The sequence below is a fragment of the Sus scrofa genome, chromosome 13 (genome assembly GCF_054392235.1).
Source record: "Sus scrofa isolate SSC_HxYL_T2T_F1_AM1 chromosome 13, Sscrofa_HxYL_maternal_Yorkshire_Landrace_v2.0, whole genome shotgun sequence".
NCBI lineage: Eukaryota > Metazoa > Chordata > Mammalia > Artiodactyla > Suidae > Sus > Sus scrofa.
The window spans coordinates 41,311,682-41,325,757 of NC_139395.1; the positions used below are offsets into that span (position 1 = coordinate 41,311,682).

The following is a 14,076-nucleotide window of genomic DNA, read 5'->3' on the forward strand; positions in this document are numbered from 1 at the left end:
AATTTTTGTCTTTTGTCCTTGTAGGGCCGCACCCGCGGCATATGGAGGTTCCCAGGCTAGGGTTGAATGGGAGCTCTAGCCGCCAGCCTAACCACAGCCACAGCAATGCCAGATCCAAGCTGTGTCTGCGACCTATACCACAGGTCATGGCAACGCCGCATCCTTAACCCACTGATCAAGGCCAGGGATCGAACTGGCAACCTCATGGTTCCTAGTTGAATTAGTTTCTGCTGTGCCACAATGGGAACTCCTGGTGATACATTTTAAATGGGTTCCTGATCTGTGCCCTTATACCCCTCTGCTGTCCCCATGCCCCAAGGACAGACTGTGTGGGGCCAGGGAAGCTGTGTCCCTGCTTGGACAGCAGGGCTGGATGGGGACAGTCAGGGGCCAACAATGGCCTGGGGAGCCAGAGGCGAGGAAGGAAGGTGAGGAGCCAGGGGGGCAGGGTGAGGGGTCAGGCACCCAGACCTCCTTGGCAGGGTCCCCAAGAGCACTGGGCTGCTGGTGGGGAGGTGTATGCTGGTTGAAGATTTTTGTTTGGTTTTGAAGGGAAGCATCACTGCAGCAGGCTGGCTGGTGCCTGGACCCTAGGCTGCATTACATGGTGTTACACTGGGTGTCGTGATTCCTTCTGGACAGCGGAGCAGCAGGCGGCTAAGAAGTTTGGTGGCAGTGCTGGCAGGGAAGGTGAGGAAGTGCATCCAAGCAATGCTAGAAGCCACATCAGCGAATAAAACGGAACCAGTGCCAGGATTGGCTGTCAGGTGATGTAGGGAGCAAGGTCCTGGGCAGGTGACCTGCGTGCTCTCCAGGTGTGCACGTGCCACCCCTCCCACCCCAGACACTCACACCCTTCTCAGCCTGATCTTTGTCTTCGGAGGCTGGCTTCTAGAGTCTACACCCACAGACCTTCTAGTCCCAGACTTCTGGCCGGGATGGGCCAGTGGGGGCCCCACAAAAGATCCAGAGAGCAGGGGGCAGTGAGGGCGGTTTTTGAGTCTCTGGCTTCTTCCCTGCACTGCAGTGCCTTGTCCCTCTTCCTTGAGGCCTCTCTGTAAAGTGTCCTCTCTCTCCCTCTCTCCCTCCCCCTCCCCATCTCTGGCTCCTAGCATCTCCTGTCCCTGATCTCTGCAGGCTTGGGGCTCCCCATGGTCCTCAGCCCTGGCGAAGTGCACATTCCCATTGCTTTCCCTGCAGCCGGACCACACCTCTGTCCACAGTCTTTCATGAACCCTTCCTCAGTTATCCAGCTGCCAATTACTTCCCACGGAGACCCTGACCAATGCCAGGACACAACCATGCGCTAACTTTTGTGTACTTGAGGGAGAAGGCAGAGTGAAAACACACATTTGAATTTACAGAAAGAAATACTAGAAGGATATATAAGAAACCAGTAAGAGTAGCAGGCATCATGGGCAGAATCAGTAAACCAGGGCAGAGGTGGAGCTCCATTTCCCATTGTATCTAATTTATATTGATTTTGAACCATGTGAATTATTATCTATCAGACCAAAGTTAAACTGGGAAGAATCTTCTCTCTCCCAAGATGGATTCTTTGGAGGATTGTTGACTGAAGTAAAAGCACAGGTGGAGTTCCCTGGTGGCCTAGCAGTTAAGGACTCAGTGTTGTCACTGCTTTGGCTCAGGTTTGATCCCTGGCCCGGGAACTTCCACGTGCCATAGGCACGGCCAAAAAAGAAAAGAAGACACTTGTGAGTGTCGTGAGTTTCAGTTTTATTTGGGGACTTAGCGAGGAATGTAGCACAGAAGACAGTCTCTCACAGGCTCTGAGAAACTGTCCCAAAGGGGGAAAGGGGGAAGGTCAGCATATCTATGAATTTAGAAAAGGGTACATGCAACCAAGCACACATCTCGGTAGAAGGTTACTACTTGTCATGAGGAACAGTCATCTTGGTTAATGATTTCAGTGCTTTTCCAAGTGTAGGAAGATGTGAGAACTTGGATTCATAAAATTTTCTCCCGCAAATGTCTAATGAAAGGCCTGTTCTGCTAGTTTTCCCAGAGCCTGGAGTGCTGTGCCGTGTTCCTGATCTCTGCCCTGAACTCTTTCAGTGTGTGTTAAAGGTCAGTGATAGCAAAGGCAAATGACTCAATCCTTGTAGAGCTGGATGGCAAGCCGCATTCCTTAGTTGGCAGAGTTGGTTTAGTCCCGTCTTGACCTTTCCCCGAGAAAGCTCCAAATCTTGCGCGGAAAGAGCCACAGCCCTGTGGGAAGTGGCCTCTCCTAGCTGTCTCCATCAAGCAGGGCCACAGCCAGGCATCCCATCGGCCTCTCTCCCTCCCCCTGACCTTCTAGGCCTCTGACCTCAGCCACCAGTGTCTTAGAGGTTGTCCACCAGGAAAGATCACAGAATCAAATTATATAGGTAGAGAGCAAGGGGGACCAGCCCTGAAAGCCAGCATCCTGGAGAGGCAGCTTCCATCCTGCTCACTCCAGCCTTGACAGGTGCTGTCCCGTCTGTGGGTTTTGCCACTGGAAGTTTCCAAAAGGCCCAGTAAGATCCATTCCTTTGGCTGACTTGCCATATGAAATGCCCCAGGCTTGTGGCCAGAGCTTGGAGGATATTCCCCCTCCCATCCCACCCCTTTCTAAGTCTGACCCCAGGGCCTCACCCAGGTGAGGGTGACACAGACGCAGAGCTCAGAACCACACTGGGAGAGGACCTCAACCTCATCTAAAGCGAACTTTGACCTTTGCTATTTCCCATCAGCTTTGTGGGGTAATCAGAGGGACCAGTGGGGGAATAAAGCTGCATTTACCAAGCTTAGCACTCATTCCCTCATTAATCCTCCGAGTCACCGATATGAAGCAGGGAGAGGCCAAGTGCTATTATAGCCTTTTAGCCACAACAGTGGGTAATGACCTGCCTGTGTTGTGCATGAGTCATGAGCAGAGTGATGTCCAAGCCCTGATCTCTGGACCCTGGCGCAGCGTCTCTCCTCGCCTGGCAGTGAGGGAGTGGGGGGAGGGCATGTGGGCATCCTTCTTTCACTTTCCATGGCCCTCTGCTTGCTGTGGAAAGGCAGGCATCATGGACAGAGATTGGCCTAGCAGCTGCCTAAGCAGTGTGATCTCAAGTTCAAAGACGGACATCTTCCTTCTGCCATAGGTCTGCAACCTGCCCAAATGGTTACCATTCATAGTTCTTAGTGGCATTGGCAAGAGTGAGCTCCTGGCCCAGATATTTGGGAAATATGGGTGACTGGCAGCCTCTGCTTCCCTGATGCCTTGTCTCTGGGTCTTGGTCAAACATCGCCTCTCTCCGTTGAAGTGTCAGCCAAGGTTGGTTCATCAGCCCAGCTGAACGCTGGGCAGAGAGTGGCACAGATCCATTTTGCTTGGGATGGAGGGAGTCACAGAAGCAGCCATGGACATGTGGAGCAGGTCATCTCAGAGGCAGACTTGAAGGCAGGAGGCATCTGCGGTTGAGGCCAAGGCTATGGAGAGAGACAAAGGGGAAGCAGGTCCTTCGAAAGTGCTAAGGACACATGTGCCCCAGACTCACACTTGGCTTTGGTTGAAAGGGTTTTTTTGGTTTTTTTTTTTAGGGCCCCACCCACAGCTTATGGAGGTTCCCAGGCTAGGGGTCAAATCAGAGCTACAGCTATTGGCCTACACCACAGCTCACAGCAATGCCAGATCCTTAACCCACTGGGCAAGGCCAGGGATCAAACCTGCCTCTTCATGGATTCTAGTCGGGTTCATTACCACCAAGCCACTATGGGAACTCCTGGTCAAAAGGCATATTGCCTGATTCCATTTATTACCCCTTTACCTTGTGCCAGGCTCCGGGCAAATCCACCTTCATGTGATCTCAGTTTCCAGGTGAACATCTGACACTCAGAGAGGTGAACTGGCCGTGTGTGTGCATAGCCCAGAAATGGTTGAGCTGGACTTTGAACCCCTGCCTGTCTGGAGCCTAAATGATCCCACTTTCCAGAACATTCCTGAACATTTACTCACAGATCTGAGTAAGTTGTGGGGAGGGAGGGAGAGAGGAAAGGAGGAGAGCAGCTCAGACGCAGAGAGGAAATGGCAGGGTGGAGGCACGGGAAATCCTGGCTGTGTCCACATACGCTGTCAGCACAGAAACGGAACTGTTTTAATGTCAAGGCTGGATGCAGCCCCAACAGAACGGCAAAGGCAAAGTGTGTTTGCCTCTGCAGCTGGCCTTTAAAATACACTTTCCTCAGCAGTTGGAGCCTTGATGAACATCTAGATCTTCCTAAATTAAAGCCTTTGAAACAAAAATAATAATTTCAGGTTACAAAGCAAATATGCTCGGGCTTTGTGGCTAGATGTCTGTTGATCTCTGACATCCAGGCTATTCCTGCTCACCTGGTCCCTGCTTTTATTGGATTTGCTGGAAGGCGTTCTGGAGAAAAGGGGACATCCTGGATAAAAGATGGCCCAGGAAATGGAGGAGGAAGGCAGGCCCAGCAGGGGCTGATGACCACAAATCCGGCAGCACCTGCCAAGTCCCTGAATTGTTGGCCTCATTTGACCCCTGCGTTCCTTGCGGGTTCGTTTTGCAAGAGAGCCACGGAAGGTTCTGGAGCCCTGTCTACTTTGGGGTGTAGGACTCCCACCCCCCTCAAAGTTCCCTGGGAAAACTTCCCATGCAAATAAAGCTGCAAAGGCCCTCCCACCGCAGTGACAGTCACTCCCTGCTGGGTCACTGTGAGCAGGTGACTTTACTTCTCTTTTCTTATCTGGAAGAGGAGAAAGGCTGTAACACTTCAAAAGTGCAACCTCTTAGGGTCATGATGGGAACACAAAGTGAGAAGGGATGCCAGGCACTAGGAAGACCCTGGGGCACAGAGCACAGGGAGCTGTGCTATGAAGGGTGCTGGTGAGGCTGTGGAGATCACATGGGCCGAGGGAAGCCTTATTGCACACGTGCTATAGGTCAGAAGAGGTGACCTCCTTCAGGACTTTCAACAATCCCTTAAGGAAGAGGTTATCACCAGCAATTATAGATAAGGACTGCAGGAGATAAAGAACTGCCTACGGTCATGGAGTTTAGGGGCCACACGTCAGCCTGGCTCCAGGCACTATTGTCTGATTCAGCGCCCCCTCTGCCCAGAAGCCCCACGACCGGGCCTGAATTTATATTCCCGATACCTGCTTAGGTTGTCGGGGAATGAAACCACTGCCCTCAAGGTAAGAGCTGGAACAGGGGCACAGGTACTCCCCATTCTCCGACCCCCTGTGGGTGGCCTTGTCTGTCATTTACAGACAGTTAGTGGGGCCAGAGGGGAAGACACACCAAGGAAACTGAAAAGCGAGAACAAAACTAGAAGAGGAGTTGGCAATGACGTCCTGCCGCACAGCACATGGAACCATATCCACTCTCTTGGGAGAGACCTTGATGGAAGATAATAGAAGAAAAAGAGAATATGTATATTACATAATACATATGACTGGGTTACTGCTATACAGCAGAAATTGGCACAACACTGTAAACCAACTATACTTTAATTCAAAAATAAAAAATAACATAAAAGAGGAGTTTGGGATCCTCAGGGGTGGGGGTGGGGGGGCAGCAGGAAGGGCTGCCTTCCAGCAGAAACACTTTTCTATTTTCTGCCTGGCCTTTGAATGGCCTCCTGGAAGAACAGACTCCAGGCACAGGGACAGGAGAGGCAGGCACTCGGGGACAGCATGTGGATGACTGAGCACCTACCCCGGCTGGCCCTTGGGCTAGGATCTCCTTTAATTTCCACAGCAACCCCAGGAGACGATGATTAGCATGCACTTTACAGACCAGGCAACTGGAGCCCATTAAAAGAAAACAAGGAGCTCAAAGTCGAACAGCTGAGAAAGTTTAACCCGGGTCTGCCTGGCCCAGGGTCTCTGGGTTCCCTGTGACAGCCGCCCTCAGGCTCACCCTTGTGACAGGTAACCTGCCAAGGCTGGGCTCCTCCCCTCGGGGAGAGTCTACTAACACTTTGCCCCACAGGCATAAGGAAACTGAGGCAGGACTGGGATTCCAGGAGGAAAGTGATTAGAGAGGAAGGGAAGAGGGAGACAGAAAAGTTAAGGAAGAGGAGAAAGAGCTGAAAGAAATGGTGAAAACAGGGAATTCAAAGCCCTCTTTCTGGAGCCAACTGTGGCAGTGAGTGAGAAGCAGCTTGAAGTTACAGCAAATTAGGTCTCAAGTCTCTGGCTGCCTGCAAATCACAACAGATCTATTTACCAGTTGCAGGAACGGCTTGCTTTATCCTTCCGCCAGGGGCTCAGAGACGGGAAAGCTCAGGAGAAAAACCCAAGCTGTGGAAAAGTGTCCTGGATGATGAGGAGACTTGGGCCGGAGGAGACAGCCCGGTACAGTGGGCGATCAGATTTGGTCAGACCCAGGCGGAACCTATGAATATTGATTGGCTGATTGATGGGGTCAGGACAGGTACCAGCGGCCACAGGGATTGGGGGTCATCCTCCCCGAGGGCTCTACCCAGGCCCTTCTCTCTGTGACCCAAAGCTGGGCCCCATCACACCCCTGCCCCCTTCAGGGCACCTGTACGTCCCTCTGGCTCATGTTCTAGCTTTGACCTTGATTAGAACAATGAAAGACTCTGGGATTGGCTTGTCCAGCTCCTGCATTGCTTTCAGAGAAAGAGGGTAGGTAGGATCCTTTTCTTGGTGCTTAGCAAGTTTACTCTTTGCTTCTATGTGACCTTTTCTCCCTAAGGGGCTTAAAAGCCTGGCGGGAGGATGGGCCAGGCCCTGGCGGGACCTCACTGCCACCTCTTTGTCCCAGATGGAGACCAGGAAGGGTTCCTACAGTGGCCCAGCCTGAAAACAAGGAGGGGGGGAGGGGGCAGCGTGTGGGTGGTGGGGTTGCTGGTCCGACCACAGGCTGAACTTTGGGCTGATCTGCCTTTTGCTGGGTCTGAGTCAGGCCTTCTCAAGATGTTCTGTGGCTGGGAGCACTTAGGTCAGATCCAGGGGGAGCCTCTGCGTAGGGTGGGCCAGAGTCAGGCCAAGGCCGAAGGGCAAAAACAAGCCCCATATCCAAGGAATTTCTCCTGACTCTGCCCAGAGCAGAAGGAGAAACAACCCCAGCAATCAGCAGAGTAAAGGAAGGCAAGAGTGAACAGTACAAAGGCAGGGGAAGGAAGTTCTGATTCTGTTGTCCCGGGGGAAACCAGGAGGGGGATTGTTTAAGGAAGCTGCTAATAAGTCCCTCTCTCCTACTGCCCCTTCATCTGGGCCAGTAGCTGCACATCAGAATCGGGTGGTAGAGCTTTTTAAAAATACAGATTCCCAGGCGCCACCCTCCACCACCTGAGACTGGCAGCGGTATGCTATGACAGCTCCCTGGGTGATCCTAACAGGCAGGTGTAGGCCAAGGCTTCTGAAACTTTCCACTGCATGCTGACCAACCAAGATCCTATTAAAGGGCAGATTCTGACCTAGCAGATCTGGGACAAGACCTGGGAATCTGCATTTCCTACAAGCTCCAAGGTGCTGGTTTTGGAGACAAAACCAGAGCCCCAACCCCAGAGCTGAGCACTGAGGCTGGGAGAGGCCATGGCACTCGGGCAAGGGCTGGCCACCGCTCTGTAACCATCCCCATGGGCTTATTGGCAGGTCAAGGGCAGCACAGGCAAACCTTGTACGCATTAGTTTATCTTTCGCTGCTGAAAGACTCTAGGTGCTCCAGGTTTCTGAGTAGACTCTTGAAGGAAGAACTGTTTTCTGAATGATGAGCCACAAGTGGTCCCTTTATGGCCCAGAAAGTTTCTTTGGACACTGACGCAGAGCACACTGCCCACTTGTGGACCCCTCCCACCTGCTCCAGAGGGGACCAGGGATGGAACAGGGGAGGGAAGGAAGTGGGGTATTCAGCCCAGATGTTCTGGGAAGTGACACTGAGGGGCCTGAGTATGGCACGTCCTCGCTGTGAACTAGGGAAGCTTGAAGACTCAGATGCAAGGTTGATCACTGTCAAAGGCCATGATTCCAGAATAGGCCCATTCTCTAGGGAGCCTCAACCCCTGGCAGCTTTGGGGCCCTGCAGGTCCTGCTGCTCCCAGTGGGCCAGTCTCTCTCTTCTGAATCACATCCTAGGTGGGGGGGGTCCATGTGATTGGCTCAGCTCTAGTGACCTCCCCAGTTCATGGGTCAGCCACCCATGATGGGCGAGGCTCCCTTGGGTTGCTCTTCACCCGGCCTTCCCTCAGGATGGTTGGGACACACTAGCTGACATCCTGGCTGACAAGTCTGGCTGCAGCCTAGGAGCTGGCCAAGGCTTGGCTGGGCCCTCACAGCCGTAGTCCAAGCAAATTATGGAGCAAATGGCTTTCCTCCCTCAAAATGGGGCCCATTGATCCTACCAGGCCCCCTTGATGGTTCCCCATTAAGCACCTTTGGCTGTGTTGGGAGGATTTGTTGGTCCTGATGTTTTTCCTGTTTGTCCTCAAGTAGAGGTGATAGAAACGCCCCTAAGAAACTTCACATGAACAAAGTTGTACTCTAAGGCTTTGGGGAGAAAGACAAGTGTAAAGAGGAAAGAAAAAAAGGTACAGGAAAAAGAAAAAGGGCTGGAGATTGTAATAGTCGTGCCATTTGTCTGCAATAGGAACATCAGTAGAGGAGTTCAAGCTGCATGTTGTTAATTTGAGCTCAAACGGATCACCTGGATGACAAAGATCACGCAAACCGACTGCAGTTCTGCTGAGCAAACCTGAGCGCAGTCCATCTGGCGGGGCGGATCGAGAGAGTTAATATGTATGAAGACCTGAGAACAGGCCCAGGGCGCCCCGAGCAAAGGTGTCCTCCTATCTTACAGCTCAGAGATGAAACAGCTTCCTCCCATTTTTGTTTTTTCTCTATTCTGCCACCTGTCTCTATGGTCACAGTCCATTCTGCCCTTCCTGGGTGGGCAGGTGCCATCACTCTGAACCGTGGTCCTCCTTGCCTTCCACGTGAGCTGAGTTCACTCTCCTTGCCCAGCCTGGAGGGTCCCCAGCCCGAAGGGTCCCCAGCCCCAGGATCTAGACGTGGATGCTGCTCCACCCTCTTTAACTGCCCAACATGAGACAAGTTATGTGGCTTCTGGGACTCAGTTTCCTCTCCTGGAAATGGAGGTGAAGCACCACCTCAGAAGGGTGATGTGAGATTTAGAGTCAGGCATCTAAGTGTTGTATAATCACCTGCTACTTTTATGAAGAGTATTCTTGTCTCCTTAACTTCTTCAGGGACCAGTTCCTCACTGCTGTTGCTACCTCCATGGGTGGCGTGGCCTAGCACATATTCATTCATCGAGTTCATCAAATATTTACTGAGTGCTCACTAGGTGCCCTGCCCTGGGGCCATAATGATGTGAGAGATGTCCAATGGCCTTTTTTTTTCAACTAAGGTATAGTTGATTTACAGTATGGGTTTCAGATTACAGCAGAGTGACTCAGTATTTTTACAGATTATACACTGTTAAAAGTCATTACAAGATAATGGTTATAATTCCCTCTGCTTTGCAATATATCCTTGATGCTTATCTGTTTTATACACAGGAGCGTGGATCTCTTAATCCCATATTTGAACTTTCCTCTGCCCCTCTTCTCTTCCTTGTCCAGTGATCTTTTATCCATTTTTTGGGGATTCTAGTCTGGCTGCTGCTGCTGCGTTTTTTCTTTTTAGGGTGGTACACACAGCATATGGGGTTCCCAGGCTAGGGGTCGAATTGGAGCTATAGCTGCCGGCCTACGCCAGAGCAACAGCAATGCCACATCTGAGCCGCGTCTGCAACCTACACCACAGCTCACGGCAACACCAGAGCCTTAACCCACTGAGCGAGTCCAGGGATCGAACCTGCAACCTCATGGTTCCTAGTTGGATTTGTTTCTGCCGCGGCGACACAACGGGAACTCCTAGTCTGGCTTCTTTTCTGTATGCACTTGGTGGTATTGATGCTAGAGTAACATCTACCACTTTGGGGGCAGTTACCATGTAATTTATATGCACGTTGTTACACAGTTAGATCCTCACACAATCCTGGGTGCAAAGTTTTGCTCCTGTTATTTCCAGCTAAGGAAACTGAGGCCCAGGGAGGGCAGGTCACTTGCCCATATTCCTATTCTGAGGGTGTGCAGCACTGGGCTTTGAACAGAGACCTGTTCGACTCCTAAGCCCTCCACTATGCTTTGGGAGGTCTGGGAAAGGTCAAAGCTCCTTCCTTCATGGAGCCCACCTCCCTGCTCCAGGTGGCCACCTTCCTTGGGCACAGAGAGACCCTCCCTCAGTTCTGTCTCCAGAAAACTGAAACTCTTTCAGCAGCTTCTAGTCTCAGCCACCAGCACAGCTTTCCTGCACCCAGGAGCACCAGCAATCAGCTCTTTTTGTGCAACTGTGTGTGTTCAAGTTTTCTTTGGAGGCGCTTCACGGAAAATATTAGCCCATGAATGAAACAACTGTTCAGAGATGCCATCCAAAGAGGCCCAAGCATCTCAGGAATCGTCGAGGGTGAAAACGGCACATGAGGGTCAAGGTTCCAGGCATAGACCTGAGGACAAAGCAAACACCATGTCCGTCCTTGAGCCCACAAGTAGCTGTTTGGGGACCAGGTCATCTGGGAGAATCTCATGACAAATGAAGCCAGAGGACATTGCTTTTCTGATTTGAGATCAGCTCGGGCACAGAGGAAGAGTATGGGCGGCTGGCCTGGGAACCATCATGTCACCTTTAGCAACCAGGAGTGCCCTTGCTCACCCTTGAAAATGCACTTGCCTTTGCTGTGGACGGAAGGCCCAGACCTACCACCTCCTCCATGGGTTCTCTTCAGCCTGTGGGCCTGCGCACAATGAGCTGAAGTTCTGGGGTACCCACCATGGGGCAGGGGCCCGTGGGGGACCCAGGAAGTCCAGTGTGGGAGCCGAAGCTTGCAAGGTAAAAGGACTCTTCTGCCTTTTTTTTTTTTCCCTTTGCATATTAATGTCAGTGGCATGTAGCACAGAATTTTGCAAAATGTAACCACAGTGTTAAAAACATGCCTGCCCTTTAACCCAGCAAGTTCAATTTCAAGAATTTAGCTTTAGGAAATAATCAAGCATGTGAAGCAATTTAGCTACAAGATGGTTCATATGATTTAAAAAAATTTTTTTAATTTATTTTCCATAGCAGCAAAGGATTGGAAACAAGCGAGATGACCAACAATAGGGGCCTAGTTTTCAAAAGATGGGTATGCCACACGATAGAGTAATATTTGGCCATTAAAATGATTTTATAAGAGTTACCAGGTGGCCTAGTGGGTTAAGGACCTGGCATTGTCACTGCTGTGGCTCACGTGGCTGCTGTGGCACGGGTTTGATCCGTGGCCTGGAAACTTCTACATGCTGGAGGTATGGCCAAAAAATTTTTTGGTAAATGTGTATTTACTGAAAGTGGAGCCCTGGGATATTATTATTATTTATGAAAAGAGAATTTTATTTGCTTTGAATTATAATATCCAAAAATAATGAGTTCCCCAAAAGGCAGTGAAATGTAAAATGTAAAAATTTTCCAAAACTGGCTAAGATTTTATGGGTTTATTCATAAGATTTTTTTATTATTTTTTAATAGTTATTTCCCCAATATAATTTTTTCCTACTGTACAGCATGGTGACCCAGTTAAGCATACATGTACACATTCTATTTTCTCACATTATCAGGCTCCATCATAAGTGACTAGACATAGTTCCCAGCAGGATCTCATTGCTAATCCATTCCAAAGACAATAGTTTGTACCTGTCAACCCCAAGCTCCCCAACCACCCCACTCCCTCCCCCTCCCCTTGGCAACCGCAAGTCTATTCTGCAAGTCCATGATTTTTTTTTTTCCCCCGCTGTACAGCATGGGGACCAAGTTACACTTCCATGTACACACTTTTTTTCCACGCTTCGTTCTGTTGAAAGTATCTAGATGTAGTTCTCAATGCTACTCAGCAGGATCTCATTGTAAATCCATTCCAAGTTGCATCGGATAGCCCCAAGCTCCCGATCCCTCCCACTCCCTCCCTCTCCCCCTGGGAGGACAAGTCTCTTCTCCAAGTCCATGATTTTCTTTTCTGAGGAGATGTTCATTTGTGCTGTATATTAGATTCCAGTTATAAGTAACATCATATGGTATTTGTCTTTCTGACTTATTTCACTCAGCATAGAGTCTCTAGTTCCATCCATGTTCTTGCAAATGGTATTATTTTGTTCTTTTTTATGGCCGAGCAGTATTCCATTGTGTATATAGACCACATCTTCCTAATCCAATCATCTGTCGATGGACATTTGGGTTGTTTCCATGTCTCGGCTATTGTGAATAGAGCTGCAATGAACATGCGGGTGCATGTGTCTTTTTCAAGGAAACTTTTGTCCAGATATATGCCCAAGAGCAGGATTGCTGGGTCATATGGTATTTCTATGTATAATTTTCTAAGGTACCTCCATACTGATCTCCACAGTGGTTGTACCAGCTTACATTCCCACCAACAGTGCAGGAGGGTTCCATTTTCTCCACACCCCCTCCAGCATTTGTTATTTGTAAGCCCTGGGATATTATTAAGTGAAAGGAGCAGTTGTAAAATAAGCTATGATCATATGGTATGATCCTGTGTGTGTGCACACAGGCACACACCTCTCTCTGCATAGCAGTGTCTACACGTGACGTGGGGTTTGGTGTCAAGAACTGTGCAGAGCCCCTTGTTCACCATTGGAGGAGTGAATCACCTCCTCCAAGGGCTCTACAGGGGCCTTTTGTCTGTCAAAAGGTGTGTGTGTTGATGGGACTGGGGGTGGGGATAGCTTATTTCCCCAAAATGCTTCCAGCTAAGTGGAGGCAGTGCCCCTGGTGCGACACCCCTGAACTTTCCTCATCCCTCCAGCCCCCCATCCTTGTCACCCTCCCTGAGTGGAGGGTTCGACTTAATCTGATGGTGAGTTTGGAAGGGGAAGCCGGGCAGTAATAGCCCAAATCCTCTCGGGTCTATTCTCCCATGTTGTATCTCGAAGGCCAGGCCTCTTGGTCCAGCTCTGCCATAATGGGGTGAGTGAGATGGTTTATTTCTGGGATTCAGTGTTTGATCCAAACCTCTGTCTCCAGTATGAGCTTTCTCTGTGTAAGTGACCTTCTGGTCTCCATCTGATTTACTCTTCCTGTTTGTTTCTCAGTTCAGCACTCAAGTGAGCAGGTGACAAAGCGAGTGCTACTCGCCAGCCCTCCTCAAACACCTCAACATTCTGGGCCCTCTTTTTGTTTTGTTTGTTTATTTAATTTTTTAATTTATAGTTGATTTACACTGTTCTGTCAATTTCTGCTATACAGCAAAGTGACCCAGTCATACATCTATACACATTTTCTTTTTTGTGTTATCTTTTACCATGTTCCATCACAAGTGATAGGATATAGTTCCCTGTGCTATACAGCAGGCCTCATTGCTTATCCATTCCAAATGCAATAGTTTGCATCTATTAAGCCCGACCTCCCAGTCCATCCCACTCCCTCCCCCTCCACATTGGCAACCACAAGTCTGCTGTCCATGTCTGTGAATCATGGCTCTCATTATGGGTCATGGCTTTCCCTGCTTTAGACTGGAAATGGGACCATTTTGGTATAAACTCAGAGTCTATTCTTGGACTATCCAGGGATCTGGGGGAGCCCCAGGAGGGAGATGAGGTTCTTGCTAATCTAAGGCCTCTTCCTGGATACTTTCTGTTGTCTACAGATACTTCCTTCCATACTACCTTATGGCTTTAAGCAGTAACATTTTGCTTTTGGAACTCAAATTTATACCTCTAGTTCCAGGTTCTCCCCAAACTGCAGACCATCCTTCTGGATATCCCATTTGGCGTTTATCATCTCAAAGTTAACACGTTAAAAACCAACGTCTGAGCCACCTTCCACCCGGTATTCCCACAGTCTCCCCCCCATCCCCCCTGCTCTCCATTCTTGAGATGCCTCAGGGCAAATCTTGGCGTTATCTTTGACCTTTCTCCCCCGTCTTACATTTCAGTTCCGTCTTCAAATACATCAAGACACCATCTCACCTCACTACCTCTGATGACCCTCCTGCTCCAGATAACCAT

General features: G+C 50.0%; 1 protein-coding gene and 1 long non-coding RNA gene across 6 annotated transcripts in view; one reads left to right on the top strand and one right to left on the bottom strand.

Moving 5' to 3' along the window:
* Nucleotides 1-14,076, top strand: part of LOC110256581 (protein O-linked-mannose beta-1,4-N-acetylglucosaminyltransferase 2) — a 104,686-nt gene that overhangs the window by 61,905 nt on the left and 28,705 nt on the right. The window contains exons 6-8 of one of the 5 annotated variants that reach the window (XR_014822864.1): nucleotides 553-690; nucleotides 2,018-2,088; nucleotides 8,610-9,682. The exons of 2 other annotated variants lie outside the window; for them this stretch is intronic. The gene's annotated coding sequence lies outside the window, so the exon portion shown is untranslated. Of the gene's footprint in view, nucleotides 1-552; nucleotides 691-2,017; nucleotides 2,089-8,609; nucleotides 9,683-14,076 lie in introns of those variants that run through there. 2 more of the 5 variants (XR_014822868.1, XR_014822863.1) reach the window with 2 other exon arrangements.
* LOC146397279 (uncharacterized) lies at nucleotides 1,717-6,373 on the bottom strand. The gene is made up of 3 exons (XR_014822924.1): nucleotides 6,225-6,373; nucleotides 3,801-5,392; nucleotides 1,717-3,462 (listed from the first exon to the last, which is right to left on the bottom strand). It is a non-coding gene; the product is annotated as an uncharacterized LOC146397279 (long non-coding RNA).